Below are 20,857 nucleotides of genomic sequence, written 5' to 3' on the forward strand. Positions count from 1 at the left end.
ATGACATGCTACTACATACACTCAGAAGCGCAGGAATCAGACACAGTGAGAGGCATTCTGGAACATTCTATGCCCACCTGAAGCAGGGGGATGAAATTAAAGCTACCACAAAAAGAAATGGAGCAAGGTTTCCCTCAATTAAGGCTTTGGACTCATTCAATGAGAGGGCTCCCAATCTGGGAGCTTCCATCCTGGGACCACGGCACACACAAATGCACACACACAACCCTACACAATAAACTACACATACAGATCAATATGCCAGGGCAAGAGAGAAGGAAGCAGGCAGGGCAGTTTGCCAAAGGCAGAAATCTGTGTGTGGGATGTTGAGCTGTATTTCTGGTCTGATAAATCAATCTACCTTGAAAGGGCTCCCACAACTTCATGACTGTAATTGGAGCTACCTTCCTCAGGGGTTGTTTGTTACGTTCAAGTTCAGGTGACAAGCACTGTTTTTCAGAGTTTGCATAGTCACTGTGCATCTGCCTCTGGGAAAAGTTCTAGCAATATCTGGAGAATCAGCTAAAAATGAGTCTGCCTGAAGGCTGTTGAAAAGTTGGGAGAAATGCAATTGGGTTAACTTCTGATTTCTCTCCTTGTTGGATTTCCAAAACTCACTTCAACATTCTCTCTAGGATGCCTCCCCTAAAACCAGGATCTATCTCCATTAATTTGATGTTTGTTAAGACTCACTGTAACAGAGGCACCAGCCCCAAAACTAACCCGATAATAATAATGGCTGCTATTTAGTGAGCCCTGATTTCATGCCAGGCACTGCACTGAGCAAGAATTTCCCATGCGTTACTTCATTTAAATCTACAATAAACCCCGGGCGCCCATCACTGTACATCTCTGCTTTTACAGATGAGGAAACAAACACAGTTAGGTTAAATAGTTTCCTGAGGTCACAGGGCTGGTAGCTGATACAGTCAAGATTTGAACTGAGGTCCTTCTGACAGCAAAAATCATGCTCTAAGCAAGAAACAACACTCTGGACACACCTAGTGGACAACAAGTTGTAGGTTCATCAAGTTCCATCAGTTGTTGGCCACCTGTGTAGAGCTAGACACAAATGTTAAGGAACAGTTCCTTGTTGCAAAGCATTTACAGTCTAGTGGAGGACGACAGAGAACACTCATATAAGAATTATTAACAACCCCAGGGCTGCATGAATCTGTGTGAGCACACTAGAGGAATTTGGAGAGACAAGCTGCCTGTTGATTGGAAGGGTTAGGAAGTACTTCTCACAGCAGAGGGGACTGAGCTGGAGTGGGATCAAGGATGCACTAGACATGATGAGTGAAAAGAATAAGGTGGACATTCAGGGTCTTCTGGGCACCATGTGACAAAGGTGGGATGGAGGGATGGGCAGAGAGTTCAGAGCCACAGTTGGACGGGATGAGGATTGTGAAGAGCAAAGGCGAGAATAAGGCCAGGTAAGAGGGTCAAGCTGCAGACGCCATGCCGGGCAGAAGGTGGCCTTCATTCTACAGCCAACGTGAAGTTTGCTGGAGGAGGTATTGGGGATTTTACACACATGGGAGGACGTCCAGTCTGTTAGCCTATGTAAGTGGCCACATTTGCAGTGTCGGCAGAGACCAGGGTACAAACTCTTGGGTTTCCTCTTCCCTACTTCCCCACCTCCCCTCGCCCTCTCCCAAGGACTCAAATGAGCAGTTGAGAGATGGACGTGAGTTGGGGGTGGGAGTTTCTCACTTGGAGGCTAGAGTCAGATCTTCAGACTACCCCACCCCTCTGTCTGCCCAGCCCAGGTGCTCAGTGGAGGGCCATGAACAGAGGCCAGCGTGCCTCCTTCTCATCTCCATAATAGTGCCGTGTTCCCTGCAGCCTCAATGCAAACAGCTCCTCATTCACCTCTGCCATAGACAGAAGAGGGATCCTGGCCATGGAACCTGGATCTGGGAGGCTTTAGTGGCAGCCCGTTTTTGGCTGGAGGTGTTTGTAACACCTTGTCGGTATTGTCCCCTGGGGCAGCATGGACACCTCTACTATGAGCGCCTGCTTTGGGACTGTGGATGACCTGCACCTCATCAAGGACCGAGGCAGATGGCGACCTGGGCCTGGGTGTCTACTACAGAAGCCAGAGACTCATCTGCACGCTGCAGAAACTGGAGCAGCCCATATTTGGAGTTGGGAAGAAGTTTAATAATAGTACACAAACTTCCTCGGAAAGGGCTAGCCTAAAGGGGAACTGGTTATTAGAAGAAAAAAACACCACTGTTGTTTTTGCAGTAACCCTCCTCACTCTATAATGAGCAAACCTCTCTTCTGTATAGAGCAGCCTCCTAATGTGAGTCACTCCAAGACTTGGCTTCCAACCGCTGCCCCTTAGCCCAGGAAGCAGGAGCACAATGGAGCAGCCAGGTGTCAATTACAGGAGCTGGTCAGGGCAGGAAGCAAGGTGAGTTATAATGGGAGAGCAAATTAATTTCACGTAAGTGGGATTAGTAGTTAAATAAATAGAAGTCCCACCACTAACCCTGTCTGGAATTCTGAGTGTCTGTCCCCCGCCAGGGTACAGAAAAAGCTTACAGCTGAGCAGGAATCAGGTCACCACAGGGTTACCTACCAACTGTTAAGGACAACCCCCTGGAAATGTAAAGCAAGGACATTCTTAGGTTAGAAAAGACACTCCGAGCTGAGAAAAAGAGACGGTATGTAGGGAGAGAGGCCTCCCACTGATGGCTTAGTCATCTATTACAGGCCCACAGTGCCCTGTGAAGCAGCTATACCTGAGAGCAGTCTGAGCAGTGGAGGAAGGGTCACCCAGGATTTGGGGCAAATTAGGGGCGATGAATTCTAAGGATGACTCCATCAGGAGCTTCCATTCCAGGCTGAGTTTGTGTTGGTTTTATTTTTAAATTGTCAACCTCTTGTTTGTTTGTTTGGGCTTTTTAAAGCTTCTGTCCCTTTCCCAGTTTTCAAGTGACCTTTGTTCAGGTGAGTGGAGTCCTGGTTTCCTTGGGACTTCAGGGACTGAGGGAGTGTGGAGGGGAGACCAGGGCTCGAGGTGAGCCAGGTCAGGGCAGCCGGGTTCCAGATCTGCAAGGTAGGGTCAGTCATCCATCACAGCATTGCTGTGAGGACTAAGGTAAATTAAGCCCAAAGCAAAAAGTGCCTAATGGGAGTTCTGACAGCTGGAGATAAGCATGAAAATAAATAGCAGCTTTCTGTCCTCCTCTCCTGCCTTCCTGTTATGCAATGGAGCCAGATAAGAGAATTCACAGTGGACACTATGCAAAGGAGGCTATACTCAAAATCTTCCTAGGGCAGGAGGAACTGCCTGCCTGTTAGGGAATTCTCAGGAAGGACCTCCAGGGAAGTTTCTGAGCTGCTTCTGACTCTGCATTTGCTTAGAATCTTGAGCAAGGTCAGGGTGGATCTGCAGCCCCAAGCTGTAAGGGGTAGGGCAGTCTAGGAGTCCTTAACCCAGGGGTTCCTAAACTTCTTTGACTATACTCACTTGAGTGGGGCCAAAGGACACCAATGTCTCACCAGCTCCCCCTCTCTCCTGAGTTTGGTAATTACAGGGGTGGGGCCTATGGGAAGGAGAAGAGGATTGCAGAGGAAACAAACAGACATGTTGCAGTAAACCTGCTGAGCAGGCAATATACAAGGTTCACTTCCTGTTTATGTTAAAGAAAAATCTGCCATTGTACACTTGATTTTATATTATAAATGAGTGCCCCGTGATCTCAAAATAATCCTACTAATTTTATTATGCTAACCTTGATTGCAAGACGAAAGTGACAAAAATAGCACAAATTCACAGGCAAGGAAGCCACCAATGAAGTGTCCTTCTGTAATAGGGTGACCAACCGTGCGAGTTTGCTCAGGATTCTCCCAGTTTTAGCACTGAAAATTCTACCTTCTGGCAAACCTTTCAACTCTGGGCAAACCACCATATAAGAAAAATATAAAGGGATCATGTATATACCTCCCTTAGCAGTAGGGGTACATGAGTGATGAATTATTCAACCGCAATTCATTTACACATAATGTCTAGAAATTGGACAATTTTATAAGCCAAAAATTATCAAAGTAAATACTTATTACTACCCATTCTAGGACAACCCAAAACTCTCACCAGACTCGATGGATAATAAGGGCACAAAACCAATAGTAATTTATAAATATAAAGTATGAGTAACAGCAGTTGAAAACCATGACAGCTCAAAACAACTGAAGAGCTAATGAAATAGCATTCTTCCAAAACTTGGGGAAACTCCAACTATGTAAAGTATAGTGTAGAATAACAAATTGGAGTCCTCAGTAAACTCCAAGAACACTAATTTTAGCTTATGAATACCAAATTTTTGTGGGTTAAAGCCTTTACTTGTACATAAGAAGTAAAGTGTGGGGGCCACCTCTGTGACCCACCTGGAGGAACCACAGGAAAGGTTTGCAAGCTTGGGTCACTTCATAGTCATCAGAATGATGCTCGGGTCCCTCTTTGAGTCACTGCATTAGCTCAATTAATAAATGAGAAAACAGAGGTCCCAAGAAGTCAAGTGACTTTTCCAAGGCTACAGGTGCCATGGATCCTCCAAGGAAGGTTCTCTGAGGGCTGCAGAGGTATGTTAGGGGGGCAGAGGTAGGATTTTAAAATAGTTTGTCTGTCTTACGTAGTCACTCCCTCCACATACATCTGACATAGTGAAAGAGCATTGGTCCTCTTGGCCCCTCATAGGGCTTGTTAGGGTCTAATTGTGTCCCCCAAAAAGACATGTTGAAGTTTTAACTCTCAGTACCAATCGACGTGACCTTGTTGGGAAACAGGGTCTTTGCACATGGAGTCAAGATGAAGTCCTGAGGGTGAGCCCTAATCCTATATGATCATGTCCTTATAAAATGAGGGAAATTGGGACGCGTGCACACACACACATACACAGCGCCTTATGAAGACACAGACACAGGGAGAAGACAGCCGTGTGAAGTGGAGGTGGATATGGGCGGGATGCTGCCACAAGCCAAGGGTGTCTGGAGCGACCATGGAAGAGGCAAGAAAAGATCCCCTTGACACCCCCCAAGAGGTTTCAGAGGAAGTGTGGCTCCCCTAAAACCTTGATTGTGGTCCTCTGGCCTCCAGAACTGTGGGAGAATAAATTTAAACCACCCAGTTTGTGGTTCTTTGTCATAAAAGCCCAGGAAACAAATACAGAGCCTCTCAGTGGCTCCCTGTGCCTGGCCTGGGTACTCTCCTTCTCACACTCTCTCTGCAGCTGGTTGGGAGCAAAAGCCTCAGGGAAAAGTGCAGATCCTCTGGTTTCTCTTTGCCATGTCTCCCCCATGCCTGCCATAGTTGCATCAGAGAGTGTGCCCCTGGGAGGGGACACAGCTTGGGCATGGAGCGGGTGACCCAGTATCAGAGACCGTGTCATGCAACAGGAGGGCAGGGGAGCCCGGCTGGCACCCCTTGTCCCTGAGGGTGCTGGGAGGATGATTGCCTGTTCCTGGTCAAGTGCTTCCAGCAGAGCCACTTGACATTTTGCTGTCCACACACCATCTGGCAAGGGCAAGAGCTCCAATGGCTGTCCTGACCTTTGCTGTATCTTTAAGCAAAATACAGCAAAAGATAAAAGCAAAGAGCTTATCAGATTACAAGGGAAGGGGCCTGCCTCTGCAGAAACTGAGCAGGTTATACCTTCCCTTGCTCTACCTTTAACATCTTATAGAGGCAACATATAGACTCGGTTGGGCTGCAGCTCTGTGATTTGCCTGCCTGTCAACTTCCACCCAGAGGCGAGCACAAGTCCCCAGGGACCGGGATGGCACCAGCCAGGGCAGGTCGAATGGTTATAAATATTCACCAGATGCAGAGTCTGATCCCAGTTTTATAAAATAAATGCACTTATGTGTCTATCTGCTTATTGAATTGTCTGGAAAGAAAGCGCCAAATGTTATCTATCCAGGGGAGAATTATTAATGTTATTTTACTTTACTTCTGTTTATCTCTTTTCTAATATTGCTACTATAAACAGGAAGGAATGATGTAATAAAAACTGCCAAAAGACAAAAATTATCCATGGTTACGGCTCCTGAGTGCAAATTTTGTTCATATTTCTGAGCGCCTGATAAACAAAAACACCAAAAGAGAGAGACATAATGATATAGCTGCATATAATACACAATATTAACCCTTTCTTACTCCAGAAAGGGTAAAGATGCTTTTTCCAGTGAAACACTTTTTTCCTTTAGTTTGATCATCCTGTGTTTATAGTACTGTGATTTCACTTAACATCCTAGCAAGCATTTCCCCATGTTGTTCTAAACCTTTCCATTCATAATAATTATGTTATTTACTTAAAGTCCTTATAATTGAACATTTTAGTTTTAAGCTTGGAATTTTTAAATTAGAAATGTTATATTTTACATCTAGCAGCAAAACTTAGAGAGTCAGGCAACTTACAAGTTGCATTATCATTTTTTACCCCACTGGTTTATTTTGATTAATGCACAATAATTTACATTGTAACTCTTTGTGGTCACATATGTATTTATTTATGGTTAAACAGTGTTCTCTCCTTTTCTTTGAATTTCAATTTTTTTATTTTTTATTTTATTTTATTTTTTGAGATGGAGTCTCTCTCTGTCGCCCAGGCTGGAGTGCAGTGGTGCAATCGTGGCTCGCTGCAACCTCCACCTCCCAGGTTCAAGTGATTCTCCTGCCTCAGGCTCCCAAGTAGCTGTGACTACAGGCGTGTGCCACCACGCCTGGCTAAATTTAGTATTTTTAGTAAAGACAGCGTTTCACCATGTTGGTGAGGCTGGTCTCAAACTCCTGACCTCAAGTGATCCGCCTTCGGCCTCCCAAAGTGCTGGGATTATAGGCCTGAGCCACCGTGGCTGGCCTAACTTTCAGTGTTTTCAATTATAATTTTTTAAACGTCTCCAACATTTTGTGTCCCAAGATCCAGTTTGATTTGCTGTCAGGGAGTGGCAACTTCCCTCCTGCTGGGGTTGAGAGAGGGCTTGCGGAAATCTGTTTAGAGCCAGATTCTTGTAACATGTCTGGTCCATAAAGTTCGCCGCACCTGGTCCAAGGCAGGAGGAGGCCGGATGGTTTCTCCCCAGCCCCCCACCGTTGTACCTGCTGACACTGGCAGGCTGGAAATCAGCTTGAGTCGCAGTTGATTGTTTCACTGCCATTTGGATCTACCCCTGTTTTGCCCCACACCATTCATGTCTGGGCCAGGCATTCTCACTCCTGTTTTTCAGTTTGCTACTAGCCTTGTTGGTTTGAAAGTGATTTTGAATGTCAGTTGATAGTAATTTCTGACTATTTCAACAGTAATTCTGAATAGTAATTTCTGACTATTTCAAATAGTAATTCAACACTATTTCTGCCACTAAGTTTCCATTTTCCTAAAAAACTTTCAACCCAAAGGCTGCCCTCCCTTCATCCATGGGACATCCCTGCCTTTCTGCAAGGAGGGCAGGTATGTGGTTCAGGCCACGCTGCCTCTCCTCCCTTGCTTGTGGCCAACGTCACCAGATGATCACTGCATTCTCACAGGCAAGGCCTAGACACGGTGTTGATAGGGCTGGCAGGTGGGATAGAAAACTATTTGCTGTTCCTGGACTTGATCGTGTTAAATATCTCCTCATAACTCTGATATTCTGTGAACGTTTTTCCAAATTATTCCATTTTTACCTTTTTAATTTAAAATCTGAGTTATGTATGATTGCAAACAGAGCCTGATGAAGTCTCTGCAATTACTAACACAAATCCTGACAGAGAAATCCTGGCATGAAAAACTGAACATCTCTGCAGTAACTGATGTGGAGCAGCAGCAGCTGGAAGGTGGGATATGAGACCAGCAACGAACGCACAGACAATACCTCCTAACCGGGCAGAAACAGAGACACTTCCTTCACCACACTTGGCTGGGATTTTCACCAATCCGTGGTGATGAGTGATTGGAAATTAATCTCAGAATCCCACTGTGCATTTGTAGTTCACAACATACAATTATGCCTGAGTTTACTTTACAGTAAACCATATATAATTCTCATTCCACAGTGCAGATTCTGCCACAGACAATCTTTTTATTGTTTTTAGAAGCCCTGTGGTAAAAGCCTTACTGGATGATATCATTTTAATTATAAATCTCTACTGGAAGGTCCCCCCAGCGACTGCAGTAGACAAAATTCCAATTCCCAAAGTCAAGGGCCAGGTAATTTAAACCCTGTTCAAAATGCTACTTTAATAATGCTTAGTTTTGAAGGGAGAACTACATGTTATAGCAGCATCATAGAGCTTATACGTGCAGGCCCTGGTACACACACATCTGTGCTAGGTGCTGGGGATACAGCAGAAAATAAAACAATGTTCATAGCCTCAAAAATCCTCCAGGTAATAAATAAACCATGATGATATGAGCCACATTAGGACCTTTTTTTTCTTTCTTTTACTCACCACTATACCAAAGAGGAGAGTACGAGGATAAGAAGAGAAGGTCTGGAACAATCACTAAAGGACAACGATGAGGGAGATGATGAGAAATTAGTAAAAGGATTGATGTAACACTACGCTCATATTATTATGGACCAAGTCCATGGAATCTGTATTAAACATTTAGAATAAAAAGACAAGAAGACTGGCCTTTCTGTTTCATGCTCCAGGGGCATCAGTGGTGTGAATAGTGAGATTCCAGCAGAGGATTTGGATGGCGTTGCACATCAGGATGTCAGGAGGCAAGTTCCCTGTAGAGTGTGCAGATGGCTTGAAGTGGGGCATGTGAGCAAGGAGAGGAATGTGCATCCTCCCAAATTCGGGGAGATGGGGCTATTAGGGAGCGATGACTGAAAGGCTCATCTCGGAGCACAGCTGCAGGAAGCAGAGCCAACACGATACAGCAGGCACTCAAATGGGGCCGTTTCATCAGGTTCCATCTCTGTGCAGTGCCAACCTGTGGGAGGAAAAGAAGGGAAACTTGGAAGCAACCCAGCTTTGTGAAGGCTCAGCCTCAAGAAGCCTAATTGCCAGGAAAGGCTTAGCAGTTGGGTTCTCAGTAAAGAAAACAGAGCTTAGATGAAGCTACTCAGGGCTTTTAAAATTACCAGTTGAATGTATAACTCTGCCCTCAGGCCATTTGGGACGTGGTGGAGCTTCATCTATTCACGGTGCCTGAAGTAGAGAGCAAGCTGGAAGCACAGAGGACCCCATTCTCCGGACTTTCACCTTCAACTCCTCCAACCCCTGCTCTTGTTACTGCAGTGTGCAGCTGCCTTCAGCCTCCAGTCACACTCCCAGAGCAGCCCGATCTCACTTGGTAACAGCGAAAAGGACGCCAATGCCTCTTCGTATCCGTATGGATCTCACCGTTTACAAGCTGATGACAGTTTTTATTTCATTTGATAGAACAACATACAGATGGGGGCGGAGTACGCGTTATCTCCCTACCGTGCAGCAGAACAGACTGAGGCTCAGAGAGTAGGTGGGCGTTTTCTCTCTCACAGCTGGTAACAGTGTTAGAATTCCAACTCAAGAAGTTTCACTCCGAAGACCACTGCACTAGGAGGAATCTTTATAAAACAGTGTGTCCAAAGTGTTGATTGTAAGCTGCTCATTGTTCTGCAACCTTACTGCATGGAGTTTTTGAACGAGGACTAATTCCTGAGAGAAGGAGAAACACTTCCTCCCAGAAGCCAGGCTTGGAAGAGGTGGGGGCCCAGCCCATCTCTGCCAGATGGGATTGGTGGTGACAATGGTGGCCTTTCCAACGTCGTGAGAAAGACTCAACCTGCTGGGCTTAGCCCTAATGCAGTTTGGGGCAGATAGAATCAGCCCCTGATACCTGCAGGCAGCACCTAAAAATTCCGGCGTGGTTGTCATCTGTTTGGTTGCTCTGTGTCCGTGTCCCCTTCGTTTGATAACATCACTGGGAGTTGGAGCTCTCTCCTCCATCATGTGACATCTTGGTGTTCTTAGCTCCCTTGACTTAAGGGTAGGCAAGTGACCCCAATACAACAAATCAGACTCTTTCCTGGGATTCTCTCCTGCATAGAGAGAGGGGGAAATGGTTGGAGTATATTTATTTCAGGGGCAGAATCCCAAGTAAGCTGTCTCTTGCCCAGACCCCAGAACACTCTGGTTCTTGCCCCTGCTCTCCTACAGTCCACTGGATTCTGAAAGCCCCTCGGCCTCCCTCCAGCCAAACCCTTTCCCATCTAAGATAGCTAGAATCAGTTTCTGTTGCTTGCAACCAGAGAACAATTGGCAGTCTCCACTTCCCTTCTATTTCCCTTCATTTCCTCTGTTCTCTAGTCCCCTCTTAGCGGGAGCAGAAGATTAGAAAGGAAAAAGTCCTGAAATCAAAGCCAGAAATCTGAGTTTGAATCTAGTCCCTGCCACCTCATAGCTGAGTGATCTCAGACAAACTAACCTTTCTGAAAACTCAGTCTTCTCACGAAAAATATGAGTGCTGATGTGAATGTCATCTGTGTGTTGTAAGGGTTACATGAGGTAATATATACAGGCCCCAGGGTAGGACCCAGCTCGTAGTCACACCTTCCTTCCTTCCTACTTTTCAGCTCTGCTCCTCATCCTCCCCATCCTGGTCATTTCCATCTCTCCACCTCTCTCTCCTCTCCTCTTTCATCTCCTGTCTCAGTAAGTAACCAGCAAGCTGATGACATTCGGGGCAAGGCCTCAGTTTAACAGCGAGTTCACAGTGAGCTACACACACACAGGACATGTGGAATGGTGCTTTCGTCAACAGGTCAGGAGACATCAGGTCAATGAGAAACAGCTTCTGAGAAAAGTAAGAATAGGAAGGAATTCATAAAGCTAAGGGTGAAGCTGTTTGCCCTGGGGGAAGAGCACAGAATGAGAGCAGGATCTATACTCCTTCCCTGACCTATAAAGGGAGCATTGTCTTAGGCACTTTGGGAGAAAAAGAGGACAGGCCCAGAAATATGCCCTATGAAGAAGAGTAAACAAGCTGGCACCCTGGGCACCAAGCGAGACAACTACCCCTTTTCATTTGGGGATGAAGAGGGCAGTGAGTCTGTGGCCAGGTGGGTGGCGGGTGGGTTCAGGTGAAGTGGGAAGTTCCGGCTTCGTCAGGCTGGCTCCGGGTCAGACGGTGTGTGCGGCTGAGCAGGTCTTTCCTGCTGAGCTTCTATTTCAGGCTGCGTGTAAGATGAGGGGTCACCAAGGCTGTGCACAGGCCTCTGCGCATTTTCCAGCAGGGTATGTGGGCTCCTGGCTGTAGCCAGGCCTCAGGAGGTCGGCCGGCCACTGAGACACCAGGGCTGCCTGGCACTGGAGGCCTGGGCTGCGCAGATCCCATCCTGCTGTTTCAGCTGCTGTGAGCAGCTCCTGCTCTTCTCTCCCACCTGCTTTCCTCTGAGTTCCTGTCCACTGAACTTGCAAACTGCATTTTTTTTGCCTTAGGGATTGACTTGGCTCCACGCAGCCACCAACAACCCAGGAGGCATGATCCTTTTATGCAGAAAGGTAGACGGAAGTTCTGACAGGGGGCCTGACTTGCACTTCCTTTGTTCTGAGCCAGAATTCAGCTCAGATGACGCCTCCATCAGGGGACCATGTGAATACTCAGATGCACCTGCCCAAGTGAGCACCACCGTTTGGGCCACGTCAATGGGCATTCTGAGGCTTTGTATCAGATGAGAGCTGTCTGAATGGGGCCTTTCATGTGGCCCATCTAAAACTGTGTCTCTACCTAAGCACTTTCAAAATTGTTAAAAAAAAAAAAAAAACGAAACAAAACAAACAAACATAAAAAACCACAACTGTGTCTGAAAGTGTGGAAAGGGTTTGGGTGGCCTGTGAGCCCTCAGAGGGCAAAGGCTGACATTGGAAAGGGAAAAAGGAAAAGGTCTTTTTCACACACCCCCATCGCTGAGGCCATCAGCATCTGGGACTCTGGTCCCAAGCATCACATTGCTTCCCCTTCTCCCTCCTTTTTATCTTCATCCCCGGTGGTGAGGAGTAGAGAACCTGGTGTACCAGAGGATGTCATCGCTGGTGACACATGTCGGCCTGGAGAAAGGCCATGTCCTCTTAAGTAAGGAGCAGGATCCACCTGGTAGCTTCATCCACAGGCTTCTGTTTGATCTCCTGCGGTTCTCACTGTGACTCACTTATGTCACACTCAGAGTCACTCTCAGAGGGGCAGGCTCCGTCCCACGCCCCAACTCAGCAGGTACCCATCCCCGCTCCAGCACTTGCTAACCACACGGGCAAGTGGCCCACATCTCTGAGTGATGCTTCTTCATCCGGGGACAGGGATGCCAGCACTGAAGAGAATTGTTGTGAAGCTTAAATAAGATGAGAAGTAAAGCATTTGGCACACAGCAGGTGCTTAATAAATATCAGTTCCCTTACCGTGGTTGACTGATGATAGGAAAGGCCACAGTTTTCTCCCTCTCCCCACACCCTTTGGTGGTGCCTCTCACACTGGTGTCTTGGGCTTGGCCTCCCACACTGATGTTTTGGCCAATGGGACAGTAGCGAAAGGGAAAATCAGGAACACGTGGGAAGTGGAGAGCCCAGCAGAGCGCAGTAAATTATTTTAGGACAAGAGCTGTAGCTTTTGGGAGTGCATCGGAGGCTTCTCTCTATGTGGCACCACTGCTTGGTCCTGGGGCAATGGATCCTTGGCTTTCCAATCACTAGAGACTCCTCGAGTGATTAGTCAACCGATGGGGAGTGCCCAGTTGGGCACCTCTGCCCAAGGCTGGGCTAAGGGTTAAAGAGCAGGCTGAGACCCCTGCCTCAAGTGGTTTACATGCTACCTCCTGGAAACCATGCCAACCAGATCCAGAAACGTGAGTTCAGGGCAATACATGGAGAAATAAGTGGGAGCCGAATAGTTCAGTACACATGTCTGGAGGAGAAAGCCTTGAGTCAGACCAGGAGAAGTGATTAGAATTTAATAACAGAAAAAAGTTTTCGGCTTAGTTGGCACAAAAGGAGGCCATCCAGGATGGACAGCGTCTGCACACATGGATGACAACAGCAGGCCCTCTGTGTGCCCTCTCTGACCTGGATGGCAAAGTCCCTTTGATCTTAACAGTCCCTGACTAATGGCATTTGCTTTTAGATACGGCCATGGCACCCACAGTCCGTGTGACCTGGAATGATAAAGGGAGGGGAGAGGCAGGTATTATACTTTTCTGGGTTTCTCACCCCGAAAACTGAGGCATGTGTTAGACTGGTGAAGAATCCTCCCAACTGCAAACACGCTGGCCGCCATGGGCAAACAAATGAACAACCGGAAACCTTAGAGAACAATAGATGGAAATAACAAAATTAACATAAAATTCACACTTACTTTTGGGAAGAGGAAGGAGAATTCCACTAGGGAGGGCTTACAAGAGTACCTGTTACTGGTGATAATTCTGCTTCTTAAGCTTTCTGGTAAGTGCTTGGGTATTTATTATGATTTGTATGGATTTCATATATACTTCTAAAAATATATTTTGCATATACATATAAACACACAGTCACATGCTTACGTCAAGTAAGAGAAATAACAGACTGGGCACAATGTCTGACATCAGCCTTGTCTCAGCTGGGCGTTTTCCTCCAGAGCCGCCTCCTATCTGGTTACGAGTTGAAGTCATGAAGCCGTTCATGACTTCCAGTGCTGTGTGGCAGTAGCGACCCAGGACCTGGAGTTGGAAGACCTGTTCTGCCACTAATTAGCTGTCCACATTTTACTTTTGTTGATATTATTGTTCCTGGACCAAACTGAGGTTCGGGCTGCTATTTCTCATGGCCCAATAACGAGATGCAGATGAACTGGGGAGGAAGAGAATTTTTATTTCTGCAATCTGTTACAGGGAGAAGACCTGGAAATTATCGCCAAACCAACTCAAAATTACAAAGTTTTCCAGAGCTTCTGTACGTTCTAAGCTACATGTCTATGTGTAGGTGTGCGTTCATCTAAAGACATAAATGATTAACTTCTTTTAATCTATAACTAAGGTCTGAGTCTTGAAGACCTTCCTCTGGAGGCTCAGTAAGCTTACTTACTCCTGCTTTTTTTTTTGAGACAGAGTCTCGATCTGTCGCCCAGGCTGGAGTGCAGTGGCACGATCTTGGCTCACTGCAAGCTCTGCCTCCTGGGTTCATGCCATTCTCCTGCCTCAGCCTCCCGAGTAGCTGGGACTACAGGCGCCCACGACCACGCCTGGCTAACTTTTTTTTTTTTTTTTTTTTGTATTTTTAGTAGAGATGGGCTTTCACCGTTTTAGCCAGGATGGTCTCGATCTCCTGACCTCGTGATCCGCCCATCTTGGCCTCCCAAAGTGCTGGGATTACAGATGTGAGCCACTGCGCCCGGCCAGCTTACTTAGGCTTAATGGGTCCAGTTGCTGGGGTGATTACCCTTGTCTTGTCTCCTGCTAAATCACAGGTTTGGGGAGTTCCTCCAGACCCCCAATAAACTTGTTTAATCCTAAGCGCGTCCTGTTAAGAATTCCTTCATTATTCTGTCACACTTTAAGGCCCAAGAAAGGCCTAGACGAAACTCTTGGTGGGCTTTTGTTACATCCCAGTGTTCGTATAAAGACCCTGGCTTTTAGTATTTAACCTAACCACTCAGTCAGCACTGAAGCAGTTGTTATGGAGGCCTGTGTTAGTGAGACCTGGCCTGCCATGATATCACATTCTCCTCAGTAAAATGGGGATAGCAATTGCCTGCATTAAAGTGTTGACAGGGCTGGGTGCTGTGGTTCACGCTTGTAATTTCAGCACTTTGGGGGGCTGAGGCAGGCAGATCACTTGAGCCTAGGAGTTTGGGACCAGCCTGGGCAACATGGCGAAGCCCCGTCTCTATAGAAAATACAACAATTAGCTGGTCATAGTGGTGCATGCCTGTGGCCCTAGCTGCTGTGGAGGCTGAGGTGGCAGAATCACTTGAGCCCAGGAGGTCAAGGCTGCAGTGAGCTGTGGTTGTGCCACTGCACTCCATCCTGAGCAATAGAGGCCCTATCTTAAATAAATAAATAAATAAATAAATAAATAAATAAATAAATAAATAAATAGTGTTGACATGAGGGTAAGAGATGATGATGATGAATACCAATGTTCCAGAAAGTTCCATGTTTTATTAATGGCTTCTATGACCACCATCTCCAAGGCTCTAGTAATGTATCTCTGTGCTTCTGGAGCCTTCTTCAATCTTCCTATGTCCCAGTTTGCCTCAGAGGCTCTGGTATTGCAGTCCTTTGAAGCTGACTGACATTCCTCTTCTGATCAAGTCAGGGAACCAACTGCCTCTCAACAAAAGCTTTGCCTCCTGTGACCCCAGGCTGTCATAGAAGGGACCTCCTCCTCTGCATTGCCTCTAGTCCTTTATCCCTAGATGACACCTGCCCCTGGGGCCCAGAGCCCTAGAAACCAGGTGCCTGTGACTCTCCCAGGTGACACAGTCCCTCCCTCCAGAAAATGCTAATCTCAGGCTCTCTCTACTTTCACTCACCTTAAGAAAGCACATGGTGACCTTACCCCAGCTCTCTGAGCACTGCCTGGCCATCCCAGCTGGCCTCATTCACTTTCAGGAGGCACTAGGGCACAGTAGGCAAAATCCTACTCAATCCACATATCTTTGTTATCCCTTGCTGTGTCACGAGTGACTCCAAAACGTTTGTTATCTCGCAGCACTGTGAGTCAGGACTTGAGAAGTGGCTTAGCTGGTGGTTCTGGCTCAGGGTGTCTCATGAGGTTGCAGTCTGGTTGTCAGCCAGGACCACATCATCAAGAAACTTGCCTGGGGCTGAAGGATCTGTCTGCAAGCTCACTCCAGGGGCTGGTAACAGAAGGCTCTTATTCCTTGCCGGCTATTGGCTGGAGGCCTCAGCTCCTCACCATGTGGGCATCCTGCTATGACATGGCAGCTTGCTTCCCAGAGGGAGTGATCTGAGAGCATGAGCAACGCCAAAGCCATGATATCTTTTTAAATATTTTCAGATTCCTCATTATCTTTTATTTGGTATTTAAAAAACCATACATAGTAATACTGACAAACTCGATTTTAACGTTTGACATTAGAGTTCAGACCAGATCACAGAGATCTGCTGTACTTTGCAATGTGATTTTTGTTAATTTATTTATAATTTTTAATTTTAAAAAAATATTTTGCAATGTGATTTTAAAAAATAACAGCTTCCAGCCAGGCATGATAGCTCCCACTTATAATCCTAGCACTTTGGGAGGCTGACGCAGGTGGATTACCTGAGTTCAGGAGTTCGAGACCAGCCTGGCCAACATGGTGAAACTCTGTCTCCACTAAAAATGCAAAAAATTAGCCAGGTGTGGTGGCAAATGCCTGTGGTCTCAGCTACTCAGGAGGCTGAGGCATGAGAATCGCTTGAACCTGGGAGGTAGATGTTGCAGTGAGCCAAGATCACTCCACTGCACTCCAGCCTGGGCAACAGAGAGAATCTCTGTCTCCAAAATAAATAAATAAATAAAAATAAAAATAGCAGCTTAATTGATATGTCATTTATGTACCATATGATTCACCCATTTAAAGTATACGATTCATTTTTTAGTATATTCACAGAGTTGTGCACCATCACTATGATTAATTTTAGAACATTTTCATCACCCCAAAAAGAAACCCCATAACCATTAGCAATCACTCCTCATTTCTCCCTAAGCCTCCCAGCCCTCACTAACCAGTAAGCCATTTTCTCTCTATATGGATTTGCCTATTCCGGACATTTAATATAAATAGAATCATACAAAATACGTGGTGTTTTATAATTCTTTCTTTTAGCATAATGTTTTCAAAGGTCATCCTTGTAGTATGTATCAGTGCTTCATTCCTTCTTATTGCTGAATCATATTCCATTGTATGGATATACCACAATTTATTTACCCATTCATTGATTGATAGACATTTGGGTTGTTTCCTTTTTTTGGCTATTACAAATGATGCTGCTATGAACATTTATGTACAACTTTTTGTGTGGACATGTGTTTTTACTTCTTTGGGTATTTACCTGGGAGTGGAATTGCACAGTCATATGATAACTCTATGTTTAACATTTTCAGGAACTGCCAGGCTATTTCTCAAAGTGGCTGCACCATTTCACAGTCCCATCAGCAATGTATAAGGGTGTCAATTTTTCTACATACTTGTCAGCACTTGTTATTATCTATCTTTTCTAGTATAGCCATCTGCATGGGTATGAAGTGGTATGTGCCAGGTTTTGATTTGCATTTCACTGATGGTCAATAATGTTAAACAACTTTTTGTGTGTTGGTTATGTGTATATTTTCTTTGGAGAAATGTCTATTCAGATCCTCTGTTCGCTTTTTAGTTATTGGCATTTTATTATTGAGTTGTTAGAGATCTTTATATACTCTGGATATGAGATCCTTATTAGATATAATTCGCTGACTTTTTCTCCCATTCTTTAGATTTTCTTTTCATCTTCTTGACCAAGACTTTTGCGTTGAAGCACAAAAGTTTTAATTTTGGTGATGTATAGTTTGCTTGTCTTTTGTTCTTTGTACTTTTGATGTCATATCTAAGAAACTATTGACTAATCCAGAATTGTGAAGATTTTCTCTGTTGTCTTCTAAGAGTTTATAGCTTTAGCTCTAAAATAGGTCTTTGATACACTTTGAGTTAATTCTTGTATATGGTGTGAGATAAGGATCCAACTTTATTCTTTTCCATGGGAACACAATGTATTTTATAACCGAATCTCAGAAGGCACTTATCATTATTTCTGCCATATTCCATTGGCCACATAGGCCAAGTCTGTTATAAGGATGAGAACCACATGTCTCTTTCCGGTCATGAAGACCAAGAGGATAATTGGGCACCATCTTTGAAGCTGGTTACCATACCACAGACTTTCAATATTCATTAATCAGGGAAAATTGATGATATTACCTTTACTGAATAACAAAATGAGATTAAAATATTCCCTCAGCTGTAAGGGCTAGCTAATTTATTCCTCTATTATTGATTTACTTTCTTATGTGTCCTGATAATAACAAGATCTATCATTTCTTGAGCAACAGCTTAGTTCCTAACACACAGCCAATTTTCCTATATGTTCTTTTTAAGCCCCACTTACTGGGTATTAAAACAAGGAGTTTTTAATCTTCCATTTATTAATTAAAAAACCACAGAAGAGGTTAAATGACATATCCAACATCACTCAGCCAGGAAGTGGTAGTCACGTTATAAAACATTAAATTGGTTCATCAGACTTTAGAGTCTACTTTTCCCCCATCGACTGCTGCCCAACAGTCTCCCAAACAAGTAGGTTGGGGCTGAGCCTCACCTGCTTCTCTGTCCTCTCCATGCCACACAAAGCTGATTGTTCTTAAAATCAGCTTCCTCAAAACACTCAGAAACATAGACCATGGAGCCATCAAGCTGTGAGATGCACTAGATCAAGCTGCAGGATTTGAGCAGTGATGCCATGACAGCAGATAGGTCCAGTGGGATCGGTTTCATTCAGTTACCATTCTTGTAGCTTCAACAGATTTCTAAGGTATTGTACCAAACTTCAAAATATAACCCAAGTACATTTTTATTTGCATTTTATAGTTTATTTTGAATAGCTGAGTTACTTAATGGTTATCCAAAATATTATTTTCCTTTAAAAACACACTTTAAAATGTTTCACAGCATTAAATATGATTTTATTACATCTTAGAATCAGAATGCTTTCTAAAATTAAGGTATAATTTTATGACTCAAGACTATCAGAAAATAAGCCTAGTTACACATTCAAAAATTACATTACTGGACACTTTTATGTGTACCTACTCTAAAAGGAATATAATACATCTCTCTCACCCCACTGCCCACCCCTCTCAGATTTCAAGGACAGTCAGAGACTAGCTCGTGGGCATTAGAAACAAGAGGAATAGTTTTGGTCCTCAAAGAAATGTAAAACCATTTTCAAACATTAAATTTCTTGTTCCTCTTGGGGAGGGTAAGATTTTGCAATCTGGGGCTTTTTCACTGTTTAAGCACTTCCCATTAAAATACAGCGGTTATCTTTCTCCTTTACAACACACAGATGAAACCACACAGGCCAGGAGTTCGCCTTGTGCTTCAGTCATTTCCATTCACTTCCTATCCCCTGGGGATTTCATGTTTCTAGGGAGGGCCAACACATTGGAAAACTAATTCACCTAGCAAAGCTTCAGGCAGATACAGAAAAAGCAAATATGTTCGTAAAAGTGCCTCATTTATTTGAGGGTCCTCATGTGGCTGTTAAGTTTCCCCAGGTCACAGAAACAAGTGTCTAGTGCCAGAGTGCTGCCTGCAGCTCCAGGGTGCGTTCTACACATACAAGCACACAGGCACCCCTCATTTATACAGGCTCATTTGTGCGGCTGGAAGGTGGCAGCTCACCTAGACCCCTGCAGCAGCTTCCCAGCTGGCCTTCCTGCCTCTGGTCCCTGTCTCTGCTCAGACCCCACACCATTGACTGACCTTTCTGAAATGCCTACGCTTCTCTCTTGATATGGTTTGGCTCTGTGTCCCTACCCAAATCTCACCCTGAATTGTAATAATCCTCACATGTCAAGGGTGGGACCAGGGGAGATAATTGAATCATGGGGGCAGTTTCCCCATGCTGTTCTCATTATATTGAGTGAACCTCACAGGATGTGATGGTTTTATAAGCATCTGGCATTTCCCCTGCTTGCACTTATCTCTCTCCTGCCACCCAGTGAAGAGGTGCTTTCCCCCATTATTGTAAGTTGCCTGAGGCATCCTCAGCCATGTGGAACTGTGAGTCAATTAGACCTCTTTTCTTTATAAATTGCCCAGTCTCAGGTACTTCTTCATAGCAGCATAAGAATGGACTAATACATCTCTCAAGCTTAAAGTCACTGTGATGGCGGCAAGGTGTGGTGGCTCACACCTGTAATCCCAGCACTTTAGGAGGCCAAGGCGGGCAGATCATGAGGTCAGGAGATTGAGACCATCCTGGCTAAAACAGTGAAACCCATCTGTACTAAAAATACAAAAAATTAGCTGGGCATGGTGGCACGTGCCTGTAGTCCCAGCTACTTGGGAGGCTAAGGCAGGAGAATTGCTTGAACCCAGGAGGCAGAGGTTGCAGTGAGCTGAGATCGCGCCACTGCACTCCAGCCTGGGTGACAGAGCGAGACTCCATCTCAAAAAAAAACAAAAAAAAAAACAAAAAAAAAAGTCACTGTGATGGAAAGAAGAGGGATAACCAGGCATTATGAATCTCTTGAAGTTGTATTGAAAAAAAATCAAACCTGAATATAATGACATCTGTAGTTCAAACTCCCAGTTTATAGGAAGCACACAGATAGAGGCACATGTTAAATGACACCATGAGCTGCAGCTCACAAATTCCAGACTGCAGGAAACTCTACAGGACAAATGACAGAAAAAATAGATGGAAAGGGACTCTATGGGTTAAAGGAGACTTAAAGAAAGCAAGGTATGAACTCTATAGGGATCCTAAATCAAATTAACAAACTGTTTAAAAAAAAAGTCAAGTGACAATTAGGGAGATGTGAACACTTGATGAATATTTGATGATATTAAGGAAATATTGTTAAGCATTTTAGATGACTCAATGGTATTGTGGTTGTGTGTTTTTTAAAAAAATTCCTTATATTTTAATTCAGAAACATACTGATTATTTTCTTTGAGATTAGCGTCAAATCAAGCCTGAGGTGGTGGGAAGAGGTGAAGGTGCAACTGAAACAAGACCAGCCACAAATTGATCATTGTTGAAGGTGGGACACTGAGTTCATTACATTATTACCTCTATTTTGGTATGGTTGAAAATCTTTATAATAAATAACTTTTTAAATGAAAAACAATATTCTAATAGGTCC

The sequence above is a fragment of the Macaca nemestrina genome, chromosome 9, assembly GCF_043159975.1.
Source record: "Macaca nemestrina isolate mMacNem1 chromosome 9, mMacNem.hap1, whole genome shotgun sequence".
Taxonomy (NCBI): domain Eukaryota; kingdom Metazoa; phylum Chordata; class Mammalia; order Primates; family Cercopithecidae; genus Macaca; species Macaca nemestrina.